This window comes from Ictidomys tridecemlineatus, chromosome 1, assembly GCF_052094955.1.
Source record: "Ictidomys tridecemlineatus isolate mIctTri1 chromosome 1, mIctTri1.hap1, whole genome shotgun sequence".
Taxonomy (NCBI): Eukaryota; Metazoa; Chordata; class Mammalia; order Rodentia; family Sciuridae; genus Ictidomys; species Ictidomys tridecemlineatus.
In genome coordinates, this window is record NC_135477.1 from 102990840 (window position 1) to 103017188 (window position 26349).

General features: G+C 36.9%; 1 protein-coding gene and 1 pseudogene across 9 annotated transcripts in view; one reads left to right on the plus strand and one right to left on the minus strand.

The window, feature by feature from the left end:
* Nucleotides 1-26349, minus strand: part of Mctp1 (multiple C2 and transmembrane domain containing 1) — a 504787-nt gene that overhangs the window by 290336 nt on the left and 188102 nt on the right. The gene's annotated exons all lie outside the window — the stretch shown is intronic.
* Nucleotides 2803-4012, plus strand: LOC101976445 (activator of basal transcription 1 pseudogene; annotated as a pseudogene).

Here is a 26349-nt window from a genome sequence, read left to right on the forward strand (position 1 = left end):
CTAAATCATCCGAACTATATTTTAAATGTACTGTGTAAAACAGGAACTAAAGTATTTCTTCAAATGTTGGTTGGATTGAGAGTCAGCAGGTATAATACTACCTATTAAAAAGCCATTTCCATTTACAATAAAGTAAGTTCTCATAGGTATTTGGATATGCTCCTGAAATTCCTATAATTTACTTATTTTTGCATAAATACCATACCATTAATTACAATGACTTTTAAAGCAAATTTAAATATCTATTAGAATATGTAGCTCCACATTTCTTGTTTTTAAAAAGTTGCCTGGTTATTGTTGCTTTTGTGGTTTTTGGTTTAGCTAGGCCAGAATCACAGATTGAATATCAATTCTTCCACTTATATGTGTGAGTTCTTATTTTTCAAAAATGAAACAAATTAAAAGGAACAAGATTTTAATATAAACTTCATTGAATTTCTATACTTATATGGAAAGGACTTATAGTTTCATAATACCAAATACTCCTCTCAAAGGAAAATATAACTTTCCATTTCCTCAGATCTTGTTTTATGATATTTAATAAAATGATATTATTTTCTTCATAGGTCTTATGCCTATCTGGCTACTTTTATTCTTGGGTTTCATTTTTATTGTAAATAAAGTATTTTTTCATTTCTATTTTGATCAGGAAATAATAGTATAATTATGACCTGATCATGTATAATTGACAAATATTATTTTGTATACTGACTTTGTCTACTATCACTTTGAGTTGTCTGTGTATAAAATTGTCTGTAATATAATGCCAGTTTGATTTGTATTTTCTAATGCTTCAATTACTTATTTCTTATTGTGTTTTCATCAAAGAGTATTTAAATAGAAGTAGTAAATTTCTGAATATTTTATTTTAATGTCTTTTAGTATTTCAGTATTAAACATGTTGCTTACCAAGCTTAAGCTTTTTCTTCTACTCTGATTTTACTTGGAATTTTAAAATGTAGCTTCTGAACCTTATCAATAGGTTTGGTGCTTCTATTGATAAGATCATAAGATATATGGAATTTTGGGTTGGTAGATTTAACTGTTCTTTTGCCTTTTTATTAGTTCTTTTTAGTTATATATAAAAATAGGATTCATTTTGACATAATTACAAAAGCATGGAATACAATTTGTTCTAATTCAAGCCATAGTACTTCCTCTTTCCCTCTCTTCCTCCCTCCCCCTACTAATCTTTCTGCCATTTACCCATAGTTATTTTTTTCAATCAATATCTTATGGATGTACATAATGGTGAAATTCACGGTGGTATATTAATATATGACATAGGAAGGTTCATTCCCTTATCTTTTCCTATTTCATCCCTCCTCCCTTCCCTTCATTCTCCTCCATCTAGTCCATTGATATTTCTTCTATTTTGATGGAATCCCCTGCATTTTCCTTTCCCTCTTTCTCCCTCTCCCTCCTTCACTTCCCTCCCTTATTCTGGACTAGCTTTTAGTTGGTAGATTTTTCTAACAGTGAATCATCTTCATATTTCTGGAGTAAACTTTACTTGGAGTTGTGAGTTAGTTTGCTGTGATGCACAGTCCTGATTGTGTTCAAAACCATTTACTATACCCCAGCAAACTTGAGAATATGTCTACTTCTCACTGAAGGATCCACAGCCCCCATTTTATACCTTAAACCTATTTTTCCAAAACAATCTTTGACTTTTCTCTTTCATATACTTTGGACCATTTTCCTTAATAGAATAGGATTTAAAATCAATCACTCCTATCTTCATCATTCTCTCCACCAGGACTGCCCTCACCCTCTTGTTTTCTATGTCTTCCCACCAGTCTTCGAGTCTTCTTTCATGAACATTTAGTATCTTTATTTTCCATTGCTACATTATGTTTCGAATGTCGTATCTTCTGTTTTAGATTTCAAACTTTTAAAATCAGGGAACAGAGTAAGGATCAAATTGATTGCAAATTGATAGAGGCTATAAGAACAGATGTCTTTAATGACACATGACCTAGCTGAGTAGAAACCTACGTGAGGATCTGTAACAAAGCTGATAAGCGATGGGCAGTTGTGTTCTCTCTCTTCTCCTAAGCTTGTGCGTGACACAGAATCTGTGCTGGCACCTTCTTTCTGGAGGAACTCAAGTACACCCTTAGAATCCTTCTCTACAAAGCACTCTCGGCAGCTGTAGCCAAATCAAATTTGACATTTAAAATGAATGCTGTCTACTAAGAAGTTATAATAAAAGATAGATTGCAAGATGATGAAAGAATTAAATCATTTGGAGAACAGGAAAGATGCAAGTTATTATGGGAGAAGAATCTGAGGGGTACGATTTTGACAAGGGAAGATTTGCAAGATGAGAACATCAGGAAAAATCAACCTGATCCAAGTGGTGAGTAGTTTGCAGAAAGTGCATCACTGAGTTGTATGAGAAATAAGATAGAAAAAGACTGACATACAGTGAGACCAAGCTAAGGAGAGTTTTAGCCTGTGGGCAATAGGAAACCATCACATGTTTTTGAAGAGAGAAAAAGTGTAAGCTGGCCTCCTGACAAGCATTTATTGTCTGTCCTTCATGTTTCATGCTCTGGGCTAAATGCTCAGATTTCAGAGATGAACAAAACCTGGCCTTTTTTTTCCCCTGTAAAATAGATGAGAGTAGAGAAATCCCGTGGGCAAAAGAATTATTTAAAAGGTTTTGTAACAGTTTCTTTTAAGTCGCAAGAACAAGATATGATCGGCAGTTAGAGAAACAAAAGATGGATTCAAAAGATATTGAAGAAATTCAATCAACTGAATTTGCCAACTGACAATATGTGGCAGAGGTAGGAAATGGAGGAATGTGTCATACAGAAGTTTGAGCTGACCTTTGAGAGAATGGTAAAGCCAGTAGTAGAGTAAAGGAAGGAGGACAAGATCCATGGTGTTATGACCCAAGAGTCCCCCAACCCTGTGAAAGAAGGATATCAAGAACCACCGTGGTTCCAAGAAGTACATACATCAACAAGCTGGCTATGGAGAGATGCTACCGATATGTGTGTATGTGTGTGTGTGTGTGTGTGTGTGTGTGTGTGTGTGTGTGTGTGTGTTTTATATTATGTAGAATATCATTTTTCAAAATGTTTATTAAGAAAGATGTCTCCAGTGCTAGCTCTGAAACATGGTTATTTGTCATTTCAAATATCTTGAGTGACATTTCCAACTTGTTTGTACTGGCGTTTTTCTTTTGAAGCCAGGGAAATAGGCCCTTTACAGCATTTATCATAATTTCAAGGAGTTAGTCAATATGTCTTCTCAGCAGAAGACAGAGGCAACTACTGAGAGAGGGCCGTTGGAAGAAAACAGAGGCAGAGCAGTAGCAGGAGCAGGAGCCTGGGCCATGTCCTGCCACACTGCAGCCCCTGAACATCCACAACCTGCTCAGGGTGTATGGTGAGGTCAGGATCCTTGTCTTCCAGGCAGAGGAAAGGTTCGAGAGAGGTAAGAAGGAGGCAGCACCAGCCTCCAGAAGAAGAAAAGCAATCTAAGTACATCAAGGACTACACTGAGGGGCTGGGTGGAGTCCCGCAACAAGTGGGTGGCCAAACGTAGCAGCCAGTCTGTGCAACTCTCCCATGGGTGCTGGCAGGCACAGCCCTTTCCGTTCTGACCTGTGGAACCTTTGCTCTGTTTTCCTTGATCCCACCTCAGTGAACACCTTGCCTTTGAGTACCAGATGTGACACCAGCGCTTGAGAGCAGAAGTTGCTCATACCAAGCAAGAGACTGACTTCTTCTATCTTTGGAGTTTAGAGCAGGGGCAGTGCTTCCTTGAAGCTATGGGGACCCTACTCATCCAGAAGGCTACTGGGTGTTTGCCCAGCGTCCCATGAAACAGGAGCTGAGGACCTGGAAAGCAGCTTGGCCAGGACGGTGTGAACAGACTCACCTGGCTACAACCCAGACCAGGCCTCCTACAACCAAGGGTTCCTTGCCAGAATCTTTGGAGTATCCCACCACCCTCGGAGAGTACAGAGGAACCCTCTCTGGTCAGGAACTCTTGAAGGATAGGGAGGCCCTTTCACCTCCTATCCCTGCTCTGCTTCTGGTCTGCCTCATGCTGGAATGACACATGACACCCAGGCAAACATTTTCAACTTGTTTCTGAAAGGAGGAGTCTGTGGTGAAGCCTAGACATGGAAGTTTTGTGGGCCTTCCCCTGTCTTATGCCCAATTTCTATAAGTGCCTGGCTTTTGCACCTTATTCATATTAGCTTGATTATGACCACTACAGATGCCTGTTAATCTTGTTTGACTTAGTTGCCTGTCTCTTGTTTAGTTGGGTGCTCCTAAACAAAATGCTACTTTCTTGGCCCAGGAATGGCCTTTATTTGAATTTCTGGTGGAAACAGCTGGTCCAGGCAGTCTTCTTCTGTTTACTGAGTACAGACAAAGGAACGATATCATTTTTATTTAGAAAAACAGGTATAGGAGTTACTGATTTGGAACTGAATTAGGGGTGAGAGACCTTTCAACTTTCACCTTGTGTTACATTCATTGACCTTCACTCCATCTCCTTGTCTCTGAGCCTCCATTCAATCTAGATCCTTGTGGGTTTTTTTTTCTATTTAATTCCTTAGCCCAGAACATTTATCTAGTATAATTATTAAATTGCAGTGTGAGAAACAGTGACAATGGGTGAAAATGACCTTGGTGTTATGAGTCTTATATAGGAGCTAGGGCTGTAGCTCAGTGGGAAAGCCCTTGCCTGGCATGTGTGAGGCACTGGGTTCAATTCTCAGCACTGCATATAAATAAATAAAAAAGGTCTATTAACAACTAAAAAATATATATTTTTTTTTAAAAAAGAGTCTTATAGATCACTAGAATAAGATGGGCATCATGGTAGAAGCATATAAGGGATAGAGTGGGGGCAACGTGCTCTGGGTATGGACCCCATTTGTTATCACAGGCAGTAGGAAGGTCAGTCTTCACTAAGTCTCCCCAGGTCATTTCTGGAGGTGAACTGGGAAAATGGCAGAGCAGAATAAGTCTGGACTGCTCCTGAAGTTCAAACTGCTTCATAGATGGAGTGTTATGGCAAACCAATGTAAAGGGCAGAAGCTTGGAGGAAAGCTGGGAACCAAGATCCCTCAAGTGCTCTCATGTGTGTTGAGGCTGTGCAGGATTCACAAACACACGCAGAGGAGCCCTGATTGCTTCAAAGAATCAGGGTGAGCCATCAAAACGAAGTGGAAACTTGGATGTCACAATGTATACACAGAAAATAATATAAGGAGTTAATGACCTGTGCAGTTATTTTTTATATATGTTCTTACTAAACTGTAAGATCCATGAAGGCAGAGGCCATGCCTGTAGTTTACATAGATGTAGCCCTGTCATATCCTGGGCAAAGAGGAGATGATCAGTACATATTTCTAAATGAACTAAGATGTTAATAATGGAAAAGAGTTTTTTTTTTTTTTAATTCTTCTAGTTAGCCTTTGCATTTTCAGAGGTCAATTAGAAAAAGAACAGTAATGGCAAAGGAATGATTGTCTAGAGGAATCCCAAGCAGTAAATGCTTGGGTGGGGAGGACACCTGGGCATCTAAGAGCCTTCCATGCCTAAGCTCTTCATATCCCTTGCTTTTTATTTAATCTGGTTTATGGTCTCAGACATTCCCAAATCAGAGTTTTACATGTATATGCCTTTGATTAGCGATGCTACAACGCAGATAATAAGAACAATCTCTTTTGTAGACATAAATGCTACCTATCTTAGTCTTGGTTACTTAAAAAGGAAAGAGACTTATTTTGCTCACAGTTTTGGTGGCTGGGAAGATATTGGCATTTGCTTGGCTTTGGGTGAGAGTCAACTTGCTTTGCAACAATGTACTATCTGAGGAACCAATCTAATCCCATGAGAATGAGAATTCACTCTTACAAGGAAAGCATTGATTCCTATTAAGGAGCACACTTCCCAACTTCCCTAAATTGGTAACTAAATTTCAACATTTGTAGGGACAAACCAAATCCAAGCCATAGCACTAACTCTCTTAATAAATTTTTCTTGTTACTCAAATCAAAACTAACCTCTCCTTTCCTGTTCCTTTTCTCTCCCTAAACCTCCCTTTTCTGAGTTTCTAGCATAGATTTCTGGATTCCAAATGATGCATCAGGTAAACATTTAGAGACTTGAGAGATTAAACTAGAGGAAACACCAGGTGCTCTCTGAAATTAATTACTCTTCTATAGTTCTTGAGTGGATCTGTCTCTAATCTAGCTGTTTCTTAGCATTCTAATTTTGAATATGTTGGAGAAAATATAGGTTTGCTCACTCAGTGTGTATTCCCAACTCCATTGAGCTTTAGTTTCTGTGTTAAAGAGGCTGGAAAACTATGAACTACACTTCCCAGTTCTCTTTGTAGATAGGATTTTGCTTAGGTTCTTCAGGTAGAAGTGAGCACTATGGCAGCCTGACAAGCTTGGTATAAGAACCATCTGGTTCTTCCAGGGAAGCTATGGCAAATTTTGGTGACTAGTCCCTGGTATTATAAGTGTCACACACTAGGCAGGAGTAGCAAAAGTATAATGTGGTTGGTATTTTTCCAGACCTCTTTAGTATCCAACACCAGTTCTCTTTGACCTGCCTTCTTATTTAAATTATCTGGAGGGGATTCTGTGTTTTGTAAACTAGAACCCTCCTCAGATCAATGACAAGTAATAGGAATAGATACAGGCAAGACATTTTCAGGGAGGCAGTGATCTGGATTATTCAATGATACTAGAGGTTGGGACACAAGAAATGCCATGAGTTAGCAAAGTAGGTAATTAATTACTTGGAAATGAGAGCTTTAGTAATGGCTAAACTCTGGAGTCCAAATGACTGCTGTAATAGAACATTATGAAGGGTATAGGATATGGGGAAAAGGCCTGTTTCTAACAGGCCTGAAAGTTTAAAAGAGAAATGATAAGTTCAAAACCTTCAATTCAGAGCTGTTGACAATTGCATGGTGTAAGCAGGTATAAACAAAACTGTCCCAGGTAAAATGGAATGCCTGTTACTTAATAAGTTAGTCTTCATAGGAACCAGAAGGAGAGGATAACTGGGGTTTGAATTTGAGCAAATTATGTTATATGCATTTATGAATATGTCAAAATTAACCCCACAATCATATAATACTATAATGCACTAATAATGCACTAGTAAAAAATAAGTTAGCCTTCAGTTAAGCAGAAAGCAGAAACATCCAAATTATAGATATGATTCCGATCATATCAAAGCTTACTATTGTTTGTTTTAGAATGGAAGTACAACCCAGGGTTTAATTCTGAGATTTTGATTTTCCAATTTTCTATACCAAACAAAACATGCTTATAAATACTCAGGCCCAACAAATGACAACATTTGCTGCTGTTGGAAAAAGTACAAAATTCAGTGCTCCAGGAATGTCTTTCCTGGGACTCCCACGACCCTGATTACTCACCAGCGGCTGGTCCGCTAAGTTGATTGTTCTGTGAGGCATTGCTTCATGATTGCTGATGACCTTTCCACCCACACATACAACTAATAAAATAACCTGAGTCAAAGCAAGAGAAATTCTGTTTTCTTAATCCTTATGTATGTGGCACACTCCCTTTTAAAATCAGACCAAGAACCCAGCCTCTGTGGTTGGAGATACAAATCCATGGTGGGAATACAGGCTTCAGAGCAACTACTGAACTTCACCCCTGTACCATCCGCTGTGCTCCTTTGTTTCTAATCTTAAAGATGCAATAATAGAGACCTCATGAAGGACCATTTTAATTATGAAATAAAATGTGTCAAAATGCTTAGTAAACATAAAAAAATTGTTTAGATATAAGTATCTATTCAGGGACAGGTGATGAGAAGAGTTATTATAAGATAAAGGAAATATTACAAGCATCAAGGACAAAGGCCTGGATATAAAGCCTAGCTATGCTGTTAAACTGCTGTAAGGCTGAGAAAGATTTTTGAGGTCTAGGGGTCCTTGTTTTCTCCTCTTTAAAATTATAGAATTGTGAAAAGTTAAAGAAATAATGAAATTGAAAGTGCTTAGCAAAGAGACAATTTACAAAGTAGATTCTTCTTGCTTTTTGCAAATTATAATATGTATTATGCATATGTACTAGGAGTGTTTATCAATTGTCAACCAGAAATTAGAAACAAGCTAGAAGATCTTTCTTGGGTTATGTCTGGGAACTTTTGTACTCTTTTATCACTTAATGATTGCTATCTTTACTATTTCACCAAAATAATATTCATTAGACCTGAGAGCAAGATAGATTTTATTTGTATTAACTCTTCTGACCTTTCTGTCTTTTGATGAGTCCCCAAACATACTCGTTCTTCCTTAAAGAAAACCAAATTTCATCAAAAAGCAGAGTTAACAGCAAACAAAACAACTTCAAAAGATATAAACTTATCAAAAATAGGCATCCTGTACTAACTTAGTGGTTGATGTTACCTGGCTTGCCACATATGCTTCTGACAATAAATATTTCAATTAATCAAGATTAGTTCTGTTATTTCCAAAATTTGGGAAATATACATAGGAAACACTTAGTTTTGAAGGATTTAAATTTTTGAAATTATAACAATCTCAGAGAGAGAAACTTATGTAACAGATATTTTACTTGAATTTTGAATTTTGCTAGAAAAACACATTCACGTCTATGCATTCACAGCTAGAAAACTGTCACCATAGATACCCTGAACTCATCAGATTTTATGAAAACCCATCAAAGAAACCTGCTTATAGATTTAATTGCATACCTTTACTTTTGAGGGGAAAATATATAGTGTATCTCCTTTTTTTCAGTGAATTACAAAGTGCTTTTTATCTGTGTTTCTGTTTTAGAAACTTATAGTTTATTTTAAAATCAACTCCAGGAAAACCCAAAGAACCAAAGTAATATTTTGGTAGTTCTAAAAGCACTGATATGATTCATATGAAACATTTTTATTGACATGGGCAAATGCTTAGGGTTAAAAAATAGTGAGGTGGAAAATCAGATGCAAAACTGCGTACAGATGATATATGGACACTAACCCACAACAGGGAAGGGAAAGATTAGAAATTCATTGGACTAAACAAAGGGGAATGAAGGTAAGGGAGGAGAGATAGGAATAGGAAAGACAGAAGAATGAATCAGACATATCTTTTCTATCTGCATATATGAATACACGACCAACGTAACTCCACAAACATGCACAATCACAATAATGGGATCCTAATTTGAACAAGATATACTTATTCTATGTATGTAAAATATTTCAAAATATACTGTACTACAATATAAAAAAGAAAGAAAAAGAGAGAGAGAGAGAGAAAGAAAGAAAGAAAGAAAGAAAGAAAGAAAGAAAGAAAGAAAGAAAGAAAAGTGTAACCAATAACCCCTGTAAACAAACAGCAGACTTGGAAATGGCTGCTCAGACTGAAAAACAGCTATTCATACTTGAAGCACTTTCTACTTCACAAAAAATTTCACATGTCAGAATTCTGGAATAGAGTAGGTAGGTAAGCCCTCAAAAATTTTTCTTGATGAAGTATTTCATTTGTTCTGCATGTAGAAAAAGTTAAGTAATTCAGTACTGATGATTAATAATGCAAGAATTGCACTGAGGTTAGTTTATGAAAAAAGGTCACTATGAGATTATATATAAGGCTATTGATAAAAGACACATAATCCTACTTACTCTACTCATGATGTTTCAGAATATTATAGATTTTACCTTATTTTCAGAAAACAGTAAAACAATAAGAAATTTTAAGAATATATTCTCAACTCTTTGTTTTCAAATGATGACTTCATTGAAGATTGACAATATTAAAAATGTAATAATTATATTTATTCATTGCAAAATAATAGGAGGAAAATATAACAGCATGCTAGCAAGGGTTATTCTGTGGGTGATGACATTAAGGGAAATGATTTTCTTCCTACTTTCAAGAAGGTTTCAAGTTTTTAACATATGTGCAGCATGTATTGTTCTAATAAAGACTTTAAAATAACAATATTATTCTCTGCTGCTACTACCCTTTGATGGCTCTGTTAAAGATACTATGGAATAGACTATAAACTTTATTTGATTCAACAAATGCTTTCACATGGAGCAAAGCATATCAATATGCCAATTTTATTGACATAGAAGTCTAAAATAAAGTTCATGTATATTTCATTCCCTCAAACAATTTCATGGTCACAGGTGTACAAATGTGGTTGGAGAAGTATTTCATATACTCAGCTGTGCAAATATCACATTATCCCTCACAGGTAAAACCAGACTACAAATATGGAACTGCTTGTGAAGACTGGCATAGAGTACCCCCCAGTGAATATTTTGATTTCTATTTCATTTTTACCACCTTTGCAAACACTGGTAGAAGAGGTTATTAAGTTTTCAAGCAACAAAATAAGTAACAGAGTATTGAATTATAATATAAAGTACAAAATAAATTATGGTTTTATACTGATATAAATGATTTGAATAAGCAATTAAATAAATAAATGACAGAAAATAGAATTGTGGAAGAATTCAAGATAATTTATGTGGAAACTCTTCCTTGGGGAGGTAGAGCATCACTCCCCACCTCTTCAGGTTGGTATGCATGTAGTGATTTCCTTCCACAGAGTACAGCATGGACAGGCTTGGAAGAGGACTGGGGGAAGTACCTAGAGAAACCTGACAAATGCTACCCCAGGCAGGGGAGGAAGGTTAGCATCAAAAACGGTGAGTCACATTGATAGCATGCAGCTTTGATGGAGTGATGAGAAGCACTTATCGATCTATCTATCTAAGGCCCTATCTCCATGGGCCCTCTCCTCTGCCAAGCCATGAAAAACACACCAGAAAAACCTGTCAAAGAACATTCTATTAAAATACCGGACCAGTATGCCTCAAAATTGTCAAGGTCATCAAAAACAAGGAAAAGTCTGAAAATTCTGTTTTATTTTCACAACTTTTCCATAAATCTAAAACTATTCTAAGATAAAAAAAATTATTTGGGCTGTGCAAGGTAGTACACACATGTAATCCCAACTACTCTGGAGACTGAGGCAGGTGTATCACAAGTTTGAGGACACCTGGGTAACTTAGTGAGACACTTTCTCAGGATAAAATAAAAAGGGCAGAATATATAAAAAATAAAAAAAGGTTGGAGATGTAGCTCAACAAATTCCTAGTACAAAAATAAAAGAGTTCATTCATAGAAAAGTTCTGTGTAGTTAATTCTATTGTATAAATAATGTAGTGTTTGATAGGGACAACCATGCCAACCATGCTTAGTAAGCATATGGACAAGCTTCATAGAAAACATGTTAGTAAAGAATTAGCCTAACACTCCCCTCTACTTCCTTTTCCTTTGTACATTCTTCAGATGATAAAAATAAGGGTGATATATTTAAGGGATACATTTACATATTAATTATAGTTAGTAAAAATAATTCTCTAATATTGCTGCTGATATAAACATTTCACCTCCAAATAACTCTTGAGAAGGGTGCTGGCAGTGACTACACTTTAGTCATAAGACTTCTAATTCATCTGTAAAGTTAACTATTACCTCAACAAAGAACTTAGCTCTTTGACTCTCAAAACCTTATATAAAAGAAGAGATTTATCTACAATACTTCCAAGTTTTCTTCTCCCTTTCAAAACAAAAGAGAGCCACCCCTACTAAATTTTTAAATTTATATCTATTGCTATAAATAGTTCATGTTCTTACATTTATAAATGGGGAGTAAAATAGTACCTACCTGATAATGTTTTTGTGAAGACTAAATATATGAAAAAATGTTCAACATCTCTAGCAATTAGATAAATGAAAATTAAAACTACACTGAGAGTTAATCTCACTCCAGTCAGAATGGCAATTATCAAGGATACAAGCAATAATAAATGTTGGCGAGGATGTGGGGAAAAAGGTACATTCATACATTGCTGGTGGGACTGCAAATTGGTGCAACCATTATGGAAAGCAGTATAGAGATTCCTTAGAAAACTTGGAATGGATCCACCATTTGACCCAGTTATCCCACTCCTTGGTTTATACCCAAAGGGCTTAAAATGAGAAGTGATGCAGCCACATCAATGTCTATAACAGCTCAATTTACAACAGCCAAACTATAAAACCAATATAGGTGACCTTAAACAGATGAATGTATAAAGAAAATGTGGTATATATACACAGTGTAATATTACTTAGCCATAAAGAAGAATGGAATTGTGGTGTTTACAGTAAATGGAATTGGAGACTATCATGCTAAGTGAAATAAGCCAATTCCAAAAAAAAAAACAAAGGCCAAATGTTTTCTCTGATATTCGGATGCTAATTTATGATAAGGGGAGTGGGCTTAGGGAAGAATAAAAGTACTTTGGATTAAACAAAGGAGAATGAAGTGAAGGGAGGGGGAATGGGAATAGGAAAGATAGTAGAATGAATCAGATATTACTATCCTTTGTGCACATATGATTACACAACGGATGTAATTCTACATCATGTAGAACCAGAAGAATGAGAAGGTATACTTCATATATGCATGTCAAAATACATTCTACTATAATGTATAACTAACTGTAACAAATAAAAAGAAATCAAAAAGAGAAATAGAAATCTGAAACTACGTAATAATTTTAAATTCTCAGGTCCTAATTATATAATTTTACTTATCTAAAATTTCAAAATGGCTGTAGTTAAGGACAAAGTATTTTAAATGTGTAATACACAGGGTTTCTAAATCACAGATTCAGTATATTCCTCATGAAAAGATATTTCTGTCTGCCATTTATTACTTCCAGTAATTTGGGGGATGGGTATCTTTTTTGCTTCTAGTCAAATCTCTTTGGTGTCATTAACTAAGCTAATTAGCTAGATACTATTTAGGATAAATAACTTGTTCAACACATATAAGATGGGGGTTTACAATTAGAAAACACAGTCATATATACTGCCTTTATTTCAGTTAATGTATAGAAATAGTGTATAACTTTATCCCAGAAGTCAGAGGGAAAATATACCCTATGGAAATACAATATATATTTATAAAAGTGTTTTTTATTCCAAAGATTAATACATACCCCTTTCATGGGCACAATGGTATGACAGTAATCCTGGTGGCTTTGACAGATGAGGCAGGAGGATCACCATTTTAAGACCAGCCTTAGCAACTTAGTAAGACCCTAAGCAACTTAGAGAGACCCTGTCTCAAAATAAAAAAAAAAAAAATTAAAAAGGGCTGGGGATGTCACTGAGTGATAAAGAAAACCTACATTCCCAGTACTACAACAACAAGAAAAATCCAAAACAAAAAACACAGACACTTTTCATTTTATAGCAAAATATTATTCATTTCTTTTTATATGTCTTTTCCATCTTTATATTTTATGGCTGAATCTGATTCCTGTTTCTCTGAGTTGAAAACATAAAATTCTCCCCATGACCTCAGCATTTCACTTTGTAGAGAAATTCTAATTATTACTGAAAAGACTGAAGAATTGGGATCTTGTTTTTTGAATCTCACTGCTTCATCTGCTGAGATGTGAGACCAGCTGCCTCTGTTGGTTCAGTGCAGCAGTTTGAGAAATTCTCAGTTATGTGTGATTGGCACACCTGCACATGTTCCCAAAACTAAGGCCCATTTTTCAAGTTCCAGGAAGGAAGAGTTTGTTTATACAACCAAATAAAATAGGTGTTATGTCTACATATTGGGCCAATAAATACATTAACTTAAGAGTATCAGTTACAGTATAAAAAGGTATAAAGATTTGGCAGTTCAATTTACTTTTATATGAACCTGCCAAGACTAAGCAATAAATAAATATAAATCACATCAAGCTACCAGAATCCAGAGGAAGACTCTGAAATTCACTGTTTTCTTGAAGTCATTATTTATGGAGAGATCAGAAAAAAAGGTTAAAAATTCATAGCATGATATACCATCATGATATACCATCCTCTTGTTAAAGATAAACCAATGCTTAACCATTCAGTTGGGAGTACCATATGTAGAATTCCCAATAATATCTATCTCAGGGTATCATTTCTTTAAATGTGCACACTATAGCTGGTACTTTAAAAAAAAAAAACACTGAAAGCTAAAATTTTACATCTTTCACCTAAACTCTAGTGCTTCTCCCCAAAGGTAATCACCATCAACATCTTCTTGAGTATCCTCTGGAAAGAAAATATATACTTTTAAAAAAATGTATGAAGGTAAGGGTGAATGCATTGTATGGGCCATGAAGCACTTTCATTTTTTAAATCTTGTCATATTTTGGCAATTGTTTGATATTTGCTTATTCAGAACTACCTCATCCTTTCTAACAGACCCACAGTATTCTGTTGAATGTGTATACCATTACAATTTAATCAACTTTTTGCTGATGGGCACTTATATTTTGATTTCCCCCACTTTTTATATTATTATGAAATTCTGCAGAGTACTTAATTGCATATAGATCTCAGTGTACTCTTCTTAGTATCTAATGGGTAGTTATAACCAACAAAATTTTTAGGTGTATGGACTAGATGTTTTTCACTCTCAGAGATCTTGTCAAATCAATCACTTTCCAGAAATACATCAATTTATGTTTCCACTAACAGTAGAGTTTCTCATATAAGTGTCAAGAACAGATGTCATCAGACATTTCCAGTAAGTCTTCTGCAGAGAACCACATTTAAAAATGCCCAGATCAAAAGTTAAGATATTTCATTATTTACTTCCACTTCTCAAAAATTTCTGAATTTAATCCAATTTATAACCTATTTCAATGCTTGTAAAAATTGCCTTCCTCTCTGTAAAACTTCTTCAAAGTGATCCACTGCTACAGCTTCTGAGGTCAACCCCCCATAAGGGGTAATTGACACTAATACCAGAGGTTTTCTCTATACTTGGAGGTAGTGTTTCTACTTTCCTTGAGACCCACAGGACTACCAATCTTCTGATTATATCATTCATCTTAGCCTTTTTTCCATCTCTTTCTCTGCAGTTGTGAACAAGAAGAAACTGTGAATGAAAATGTCACAAACATGGAGGAGTTAAGAACACGCACACCTTCAACCTTGTTGGTCTGTCACAAATTTTTAAATACTTGCCCTTTTGACTGATTAAAACAAGTATCTTCTTGTTTTGTTTTGCATGCCTTTATTTACTAGTGAGATTGTCTGTTGGCAATTAATATATTTTCTTATGAATGGCTTATGTGTATTGACTCTTTTATTTTATGTTAAGCAATGTTTAATTGGCTAGAGTGTGCCCTTTGTAGATTAAGAGAAATAGTAACAGATACATTCTAAAGGGCAAGGGTTATGTGAATGGAGCCAGGATCAGCAAGTACATCTCTATAGGACTCTGATAATGTCCTCATCAATTCTAGCTCTGTCTACTAAACATGATGTGCTCACACATAGGCTTTCACAGAAGGTCTCTCTGCAGCAACCACTTGCTAGATATTTTTCCTGGTGCATTGCAACAAAATTTAAGGTTCTGTGGTGGCAGTGAGGGTGTGTGATGGAGGAGTGTCAATTTCCTCTTGTCCTGTGTGTATGGGTCAGATGACTCTCTGTCCACAGGGAAGGCAGTACCCATCTGAGTATTTTGTTCTCATTGGTGAGTGGCACATCATGGAGAGAGGACTGTAAAAGGTCTGAGTAAAGTCCAGGTGAGAAAGAAAGGGAATAAAGTGCAAGGAGAGAAGGTTGAGAGAAGCATTAAAATGAATTTCTTTCTACCTGTAGAATCCAGCTGGATTCTGCCATGTGCTACCATAAGAAAAAGGCAGCATAGGTGGCCTGGATCTTTCTACCTTTACAGAAGGTGAGGGAGAGAGGGAGGGAACAGAGGGAGTGCAGTTCTGGGCAGGCAGAACACTTCTCTAAGTGTTGGCTCCCTGGCAATGCAAAAGGTGTGATTTTCAGCTGCCTTCTCACTCATCTTCACCCTCTGTCCCTCCATCAACATCAATCCCCATAGCCTTAATCAAGACCCATTCTCTGGTGTGGGACTCTTCTGAGTTCCCTGTCCACATAACCCACCTGCTTACCTGACCTTTCCATGTGAGTGTCTCATGGGCAACTTAAACTTCATTTGTCCAGGTCTCATCTCTTGATATGGTTCTCCAAATTTTTTTCCACTTTGACCTCTATTTTTCAATTCAAACAAAGAATTCACCTGCTTATTAATTGATTGCACAGGATCATATTTTTCTCTTCTTTTCCTCCAAACTACTTCTACTAATTCTTCTTCCTCTTCTTCCACTTCCTCTTCTTCTCCCCCTCCCCCTCCCTCTTCTCCCCTCCTCCTCTTCCTCTTCTTCTTCTTCCTCCTGTGGTACTGGGGTTTAAACCCAGGGCCTTGTACATGTAAGCCAAACATTCTAGAAACTGAGCTATATCCCCAACTTAACAGCAAATCCATCAAATAAAGTTCAAAGACGAATCTTAAGTCTTTCCTCTTTTTTCCCCACACCTATCACCACTAGCCTGATCACCCCTAGCCTGAATTAGGTCGGTGACATTCTAAGTGATATTCCATCTTCTACTCCTCTACAATCCAGTCTCCCAGAAGTGCTCATTAAACACTCTCCTGCCTAGAACTTTTCAGTGGACTTCCATGCATTGAAAACTCCTTAGTATGGCTTACAAAGCTTTGTATAATCTGTGCCCCCAATGCCCCAATTTCAACTCAAGCTATTCCCCCACCTCACTGCACAGTAACCATGGTGGCCCTCTGTGAGTTTCTTGAATTTGCCAAGGTCTTGTCCTCCAGGAGCTTCACACGAGCTGTTGTTGGATACTGTCTCCTCCAGGCTATTTTCATGACCAGATCCTTACCCTCCTGGAGCTCTCAGCTCATATCTGTCACCTCCTTAGAGAAGCTTTTCCTTACCACCCATCTAAAAATTCTCTACTAGTTAATGTTTACCACAACAATCTCTTGTTTCCTTTATTTCACTTTTTGCAATTTGGAAATGTCCTATTTATGACTTGACATGGTTTTAGTAGATTCTATGTCTGTGTGATGCACACTTGCACCTCCTGCTTTTCAGAGTAGTGCCTGGAGTCAACACATATTTACTGACTGACTGACTGACTGGCTTTGTGAATGCATGCATGAAGACTTGTTCCTGGATTCAGTGGAACTTAGAGGGCTAGAACATTTTATTTATTTATATTGTGCATTGAATCCACAGGAGCTTAATTGCTGAACCACATCCCTAGCCCTTTTTATTTTATCTTGAGACAGTGTCTTACTAAGTTGCTTAGAACCTCTCTAAGTTGCTGAGGCTGGCTTTGAACTTGTGATCCTCCTGCTTCAGCCTCATGAATCACTGGGATTATAGGCAGGTGCCACCTTGCTGAACTAGAGGGCTAGATTTTAGGAAGAGGAGATTACCATTTAAGGAGGGAAAAAAGCCTCAGCATTTGGTACAGTTACTCAGAACTTACTCAGAAGTGAGGCTTGAGTCATGTGTCAGCCAGCATCATCAATAAAAGGGTCAGGGCAGTGGTTGAACCAAAGAAGATTCAAAGGCTATGGTGGCCTCATCAGTGGACATAGAATTTGGACTTAGTATAGAAACACATACTTAATACTTGAATTATGGTTACATGGTAACTTTTGATATTTAAAGTTCTCAAAATATATCATGTTTGGAGTGCTTATTCTGTATTTCAGAAACAGTGTGCTATAATGGTTAAAATACAACTTTGTAGCCAGACTGCTTGAGTTTGAAGCCTGTCCGACATTTTCTAGCTTTGGGACCCTGCACAAGGATCAGAACCTCTCTATAACTCAGCTTTTCCTTTTGGGAAATGGGGTCATAATGGGTCATGCCTCATCAGGCTTTGATAATTTAATGAGTTAATAACCCAAAGTAGTTATAATAGTATCAGAGACCTAGTAAACACCCTGAAAATGTTAGTTATCAATATTTTGTTTCTAGAAATGCCAGGAGAGTTTGCATTGGGAGGAGATTAACTCTGAAAAGATGCCTCCCAGAGGCATGGTATTCCATGGACCAAATCCCAGGAGGGAGTTCATGAAAATCTGCATGGATAGAGATGCCAGAATACCATTGTTACTATTACCTTGTAAAGAATTCATTTGAAAGGCTAATTAGCCACACATACAATTCCTTAGAAAATGCAAAAAAACCTGAACAAAGTTATGGTCAACTCAATGAATGTAAAATCTATATCAGCTCTTACAGCCAATTTTACAGTTTGATGGCTTCGCTCTACCTCTAGAGATAGAGCTCTTGGAAATAAGTGTTTCTATTATAGTAACTTTTATCTTGGATGTTACTTCATTATGCTAATAGTCTCCCTACTGGTCTGCTCTATTCTTCATTTTTGTCAAGCCTCAGGAAGAAATGGTGAGATAGTCAAGGACTAAAGAATAAATGAATATGAGAACAAGCATAAATATCCCATCCTACTACTTTTACCTTAAGACATCAAGTTATGAATGTTCTAAAGAATAATCAGAAGTTCACCAGTCAGGATCACCTCTGAAGGGAAGTTTTCCTGATCGTCTTCACACTAACAGTCACTCTTCCCATGTCCCTCCAGGCCCCACAGTTAGTAATATTCTACCCTGTGCTCTGTTGAAATCCACTTCTGCCACTGTCTCAATGTACTTGGACTTCTGCCACATGTGACTATTTCCCCTACTAGACTGTATATGGGACCATGACTCACTCATCTCTCCTTACCCTGTTGAGGGCTATGAGACTGATGTGAAGTTAAGGGAAGACCAAGTTCATGTCAAATATGTGGCATTCAATGTTGCACTTCCAACAGCATTCCTGTTGGAAAGTAAGCTCTATGTGAGCAATGATTTTTGTACATTTAGTTCACTCCTGTGTGCATCTAGAACAGTGTCTGACACAGTGAGCACTCTAGAAATATTAAATGAGGGAATAGAGAAGATACCTATAGCCTAGGGTGCTATTTATCATCCCTGCATCCTAACAGCCCTGAGAATAAGTCAGAGGACATGACAATATGGAAGTAGATAATATCACTCAGGACCATTTGTTTTTCCCACATACGTAGTCTCTGTTTCACTTTGACACCATGTACAAACATGAATATAGTCCCTCTGTGAAAGATGCCCACTTAAGTCACGAGAATTCAAAGTTATAAAGTATTTAAATTCTGGTTTGGTTTACTTTACATAGTGATTACTTTATGTAGGGTTCCTAAGCCCAAATTGCTTTTCCAAGGCCTCAAGAACAGTCAGTACCAGCCTGCGACCTGCCCCCATCATGTTGTCTTGCAGTTGCACAGGGGCAGGGGTGGTGCCACCTCTCTCTGAGTACTCAGGATTTGCTTGTTGAGGTCAGAGATTTACTCTTGCATCATGTTCCTTTTGGATGTAGACCTCTTTGACATTTTTACTTTCAAATGAATTGTGTAAAGTGAATACGACATTAAATATCAATGTCAATTGGCACCAACCAGAGAGAGATTTTCATTTGGCAGGAAAAATGCCTGATGTGATTGCAAAAAGACCTCTAAGCTGGCATCACTGTGGCCTCTGTGAACATCTGTTCTTCCTAGGGCCTCACACAAATGGTCCAAAACTGTGGTGCAGACTCGCACTAATCCCTGGCTGAATGTTTCTCCTTGGCATTGTCAGTTTATCCTAGGAAAGTCAGGTCCTCTTCCCAGCTTCCTCAGAAGCTACAGGGGCATATGTTGGGTCATGATTGTCTGATCATAAATGAAATATTACGAGAGCATATCAATACAAATAAGAAACTTTGGTAACACTGCCCTTTTAATAAAAATTATTAGCTGTTTTTAACTCAATAATTTAAGAATAAAGGGAATAAAAGGGCATCACCATTTCACCCTCCTTCTCCCCTATGAATCGCATTCATAGGTCAGTCCTATGAAGTTAAAATGGGGGTATTTAGTAGTCTGACACCTGTTTAAATTATTTATAATGATATGTCTAAGAAAATAAATTTTGAATACCAAAAAACCTGCCTGTCTATCCTTTCCTCTCCCTTGACTAATCTGACATCTCTCTTTTCCATCCATCCACCCATTCTTCCATCTATCCATCTGTCCATCCACCCATTCACCCACCATTAAGTACTACAGTAGTCTTTATACTGGGCCAGGGAATGAATATATAAACATGGATGAAGACATGGTTTTCACCACTTATAAGTTCATGAATTTGATGTTGCCTCTAATGTAATAAGATATTAAGCAGAAAAATTATTAAATCAGATAATATATTCAAAGGAAGCTTTCTCATAATGATTATATTTAAAATGTAGCTTATCCTACTTGGGCTTGAATAACACAAACTGATTAACATAGCTGCAGCATAAATTGCTTTTTCTTTATCTAAAACCTCAGAAAAAGAAATAAGTTTTTTTTTTGGTTTCTATAAAAAATAGATTATTTAGGAGTCAGAATGTGAATAATTTACTGATGTACTTTTAATCTTTATCTGATATTAGTTACAATCACTGCCATAAACTAAAGATGACAAAGAAAAAGCATAACATATGGGTTTTATATAATTTTTACAAGAAAAGTGTTATTTTGACTGACAATATTTACTAGAATTTGTACCCCAAGGAAGAACCAACACAGAGCATTATAATGAAAATTTCTTTGTCACTGAGATTGATTTCATAAAGAATTTATGCTCAACGTTATCGTGCTGAGAATACCAAATAATTGTGATGAATGTTGTTACCTGACTTAGTCAAAATGTCACTTATTTCCCCTAAGGGGAGATGAGAAACCACTAAAATAGATAAATCATTGTCAGAAGAAAGAGTTTACCATTGCACAAGCACATACTACTTTTTCCCTTAAGAAGAAATACTAAGGCAACATCAAAGAATTACTTTGGAATAAGAAATCCAAATATTAAACTTGCTAATTTGAAGACTTGAAGCCCACGGGTGTTCTGTAGTTGTGTGATGAATGACTGAAGGGCCCAATTTGTCATTTCCCTGTCTGAGAAAGGTTTATTATAACAAATTATAACAACAGATAGGGTTTTGCAATTTCATTCACCGTTGGGGAGGGGCAGGGGACTTGGAGACACAGATAGAGATGAAAGATCAAGTCTACCACATTCCTCCTTACAGAAGAGAAAGGAGCAATGAGATTTTATAGCAAAGAGCCTTTGCTGGCTTGCATCTACTTCCAAAGAACTCCATGTCAGTCGCTGGAATGAAGACATGTGTAGCCAAGAATTTGCCCTGATGGAAAAATCTTTGCATGAGGATATATTGGAGTCTAAAAGGCATCGATGGCAAAGCTTCCCAAGCTTTGGCATGAGCTGTTTTGCTCTTCTGCCTCTAATTGATTTAATGGCATCATCTTTAATTAAAGAATGATAAATTCTAATCCCCAGAGTCTTAATTTCCTCACCAAACTCAAGGGTGAGAAGCTCATAGTGCTGATTCTAAACATTAGCTCATTTCTCTGCAAAACAAAAATGCCAGCAAAGCACTTCTGGGGCTAGCACTTCCCATCAAGTTTCATAACATTTACCTCCCAAGGAACAGCATCCCATTCAAGGAAACCATCTTCCAGCCTTGTGCCAAAACTCTTTTGAGGAGCTTTGAATTACTGCCCACTAACAAGAATAAAGTTTGTTGAAGCAAAAGCCTCTGATGAACAAACCAAAGACGGGATATAGTGGTATGTAATAAAAACTAAAAAAAAAAAATCTAAGACATAAATAAGTAAAGTATTACTGTGTGAGAAAATGAAACACAAAAAAGAATAAAATTGCCTCCAGAGGCACAAATACTAAAAAGTAAAAATGCAAAATAGTAATTATAAAAGGCCTTAGCTCCCAGGAAAGTAATAATCTATTCTACATTTAAATATTTTCCCTTTGGTAAAAAGAGATTATTACCTCACTTTTCAACTTTCTTTCTGGTTTTCAAAAATTCACTAATAATAATCTAATGTTCATGTCGATTCATTCTGCAGACTGATGCTATTTTAAAATCCGCAAAACCAACACTGTAGTACAAGGACCAGGTGGCACAAAAAATAAAAATTAAAAAAGGAATGAACCTCCCTCTACCTTATCTTAATTGAAAACAGAATATAGCTTAGCCATGGCTGCCAGTTCATAACTCTTTCCTATCTCAAGTCAAATTGATCAAAGTCTTAAGAAATGTGGTATAAAAAAGAATACTCAACATCAGAACAAACATTTGTCCAACACCATTACCGTCACCTCTTTAGGCACTCAGCGGGATGATCAGTAACTGGGACCCTGGGTGGCCCAGGGGACCTCCTCACCCAGACACCTTAGGCAGCCACCTAGGGGATGTGCCAGTCTTTGTACCACCAAAGAAACATCTGGGAATAATGTCCCATAGTACTAGGCTCACATTTATAGCTGAAGAAGAGCCAAGCAACACGATTTAAAGGTAGGCACCAGATTTAGAAAAGAACATTTAAAGGATGCCCAAATAAATGTGAATTTCAGATGAATAATTTTTTAGTTTAAATATTTCCTGTTTAATATTTGGGAATTATTTATACTAAAAAAGACTTTTTGTTGTTTCTCTAAACCTCAAATTTAACTGGGATGCCTGTATTTTATCTGGCAGCCATATTTCCTAGGTGTGGAAGGAAGACCTCCCTTTCCCCTTTCCTTGCCTAGGTATGGCTGGGGGAACAGAGTAGGAATGAAGCCAGCAGATCTCACAGTCACATGCAGGTATTCCACACTTGTTGGGACTTGGCTAAACTCACATGTTCCTGTGTCTGGGAGCAACAGCTGGGCATACAATGCACTTTTAACCCAGAAAGCACTATTCCTTACTATGGTAGCCCAAGACATGCTTCTCTGATAGTATAAAGCAATTATAGATAACATCAGGATCTTTCCATAAAGTTGCCAGATTTATGCCTGCTAATATTTGACCTTTGGTTCTACTCTGACAAAGGTGCAATGCTATGGATTAAATCATGTTCCACCAAATATGAGTCCCTGGCACCTCAGGATGGAGCCTATCTGGAAATAGGTTGTTGATATAATCAGCTAAACAGGTAATACTGGAGTAGGGTGGGCCCATAATCCAGTGTGGCTGATGTCCTGATAAAAAGAGGGAATTTGAACACTAAGACATATCTATGGGGAGTATATACTATGTGCTGATTATGTTATGCTGACACAAACTCAGAATCTATCAGAAGTTAGGAGAGAAACCTGGGCCAGATTCTTCCCTGTGCATTCAGAAGAAGCATATCCTTGCGGACACTTTGATTTTGGACTTCCAGCCTTGAAATGTTAAGGGAAAGAATTTCTGTTGCTTAAGCTGCTCCATTTGTGACACATTGTTGGGGGCACACCCAAGAGACCAACAGGTGCACCAAGTGAGCCTTCTATTGTTGACATTTATTTTTAATGATTAACTATTTACTTACACTTTTACTCTGTAGTAACAGGGTTCTGAGCTAAATGCTTGAACGAAAGCCTGTTTTGTACCCCATTCTTATCCAATCCTATTCCAGGCTAGAGGCTCGGTACCTACTCAGTATTCCATATGCTCAAAGACTGAGGCCTCACAGAACTCACAATCATTAAGGAACTATGGACTAGGTTATAAATCGAAATACACAGAGAGGGCCCCCAGGTCTGGCCCAATCCTGTGACAGGGATTTTATCTATCTGTTCAGATGACCAACTATGTTGGCACCACTGTACTAGCAATCATTTAATCACCAGGATGTCTGCCTCAGGTTGTAGGAAGGGTGTCCCCTCCAACCTTCTGTGCTGTGAAAGGTGGTCTCTGAGCTCTTAGTCTCAGCCATCGCCTATCTTTAACCAGCTACTTACTACACTTTAAATAGAGATGTGATAAAATATGTACTTGAGAAATACTACATCTCTGAACATTATCAGAAGAGAATTTGAAAGAATAAGGAAATTAACTTTAAGAAAACAATCCATGAGAATGCATTTGCATGTAACATTGAGGTAAGGTTTGTCTAAAAGTTTGGGAAAGTAGAGAGGTATTTTTTCAAAATCAATCCACTGAGGTTTTGAAATAAGATTTACCACTTTCTGGGTAAGCCTTTATATAGAGTTAGATTCATTTAAAACAATTTAAACAGGTAATTCTCCAATGTGGTCCACAAAGCTGTGTTCATTGGCTTGTTACCATGGCGATGTCCTGGGTTCCACCTTAGAGGTACTGAGTCATTCAGACTCTTGGGAAATGTGATCCAGCAATTTGCTCAGGGAGCTTTTTATGCACATTAAAATATGAGATTTGATATGATTTAAAGTGCTCCCATGGTTGGCTAAAATTCCAAATATTCTCTTGCCATTCTTTTTCTGTATTTTTACAAATTGGATTCTCATCCTATAGCCTTTCTAAGAGTCTTCCTCTAGATGCAGCAAAGGTATGAGGGACTCTGCACTGAAGGACTATGGCTCTTGTGGAAGAGGTAACTTTCCTATGTTCACATATGAATACACAACCAGTGTAACTCCATATCATGTACAACCACCAAATTGGTAAGTTATACTCCATATCCACAATATGTCAAAATACACTCTACTGTCATGTATAACTAAAAGACATTTTGGGCATGTTTGTTTAGTGGCCCCAGGTTAAACTTATGATGCTAGGCTATAGTTTTAACAGATGACTTCTAAACACACAAAATTTCTTTAATCTTGTTTGATAGAAGAAGACTGGAGTAGTTGTCCAGTTAAACCTGTGTTTTAATACTAGGAGAAAAGGCTCTTTGCTTTTTGTTCATTTCTGGCCATTTAACGTTTAAATAAAAAACTAATATTCCAGCAGGGAAAAGTGCTTTGTAGTTCTTTAATTAACAAAGTAAAAGGACACAAATAATTACTTTCAATATTAAATATAAGCCTATTTTTTATTCAAAAAAATATTAGATCTATTTTCAGACACAAAACAATATATTTGTGCATATTTCATATTTTACATGTAAATCAAGGAGAAGCAACAATACTTTGGATAAGTACAGAACAAAGATTGAATTGGCAGAATTGTTTTCAGTTATTACTAAGAGCATGAGCTCTTTTATGGATTTCAATAAACATATCTCTACCCTCTTAAATCAGAATGACAAGATGTTCAGTCCTTATATAATCATGTTCTTCACAGCAGGCATTAATTCAAGGTATTATTGTATTTATTAAGGTGTTATTCACATATGAATATAAAACTATGGCTAAACATAGATCTTGAGCTTTAAGGTTCTCTCTAGCTAGTAGTGAGGAATAGTGGTAAGCCTTTCCTGGCCCCTCATCCCACCATATCCCAAAGTCCCTTTTCTCCAACCTTAAGGAGAAGTGCACAGAATCACCAGATTCCTTGCTAAAACACAGATCAGATTCTGCAGTCTCAGGTGAGGCTGAGCTCCAGGTCATTCACAGACTACACTTCAAAAAGCAAGGCTAGGGGCTGGGAATGTGGCTCAAGAGGTAGCGTGCTCGCCTGGCATGCGTGTGGCCCGGGTTCGATCCTCAGCACCACATACAAACAAAGATGTTGTGTCCACCGAAAACTAAAATATAAACATAAAATTCTTTCTCTCCTCCCTCTCTCTCTTTAAAAAAAAAGCAAGGCTATAACCACAAGGAAGAGGAGAAAAGAAGAAATAAAATAAAATAATTTTAAAAAAGCATTGTTTGCAGAGTAACTACTAGGTACCAAGCAGTCCTCAAGGGACTTGGATTCACAAATCGCAATACAATCCTTTCTGATTGATGTGCAAGCCAACTGTGGCCTCTGCAACTCAAAAGACAGAAAGGGACAGTCAAGAATTCACAAAATGTTTGAATTTGAAAAGCAAAATCTGAGGGGAAGATAGAAGGAATTCATTATGTAAGAATAATATGACTGAACTTAATAAGACTAAAAAAGCTATTAGGCAGTGAATAGAAATCAGTTGTCTTTTATATCCATGATTAAATGTTCCAAACTTGCCTGAGTATGAAAATCACCTGGTGTATTTGGTATGGAAAAGCACTGAGATCCAAAAGGAGCTGCTGCTTAATCAGTCCAGGTGATTAATTCTTCTAGTCCATGAATCCAGAAAACACTGGTTTGTTATACTGTTTTGCTTTTAGGAATTTTGGATACTTAAAGCTTAATGTGGGGCTGGAGTTGCAGCTCAGTGGTAGAGTGCTTGCCTCAAATGTGTGGGGCACTGGGTACAATCCTCAGCACCACATAAAAAAATAAAATGAAGATATTGTGTCCATCTACAAATAAAAAAAGCTTAATGTGATCTTATTCTATTTCAGTATGTACAAGGAATATAATAGAATGAAATGGATAAGAATTGTGACAAGCTCAAGGGACCTGGGTAGATCACCCAGTT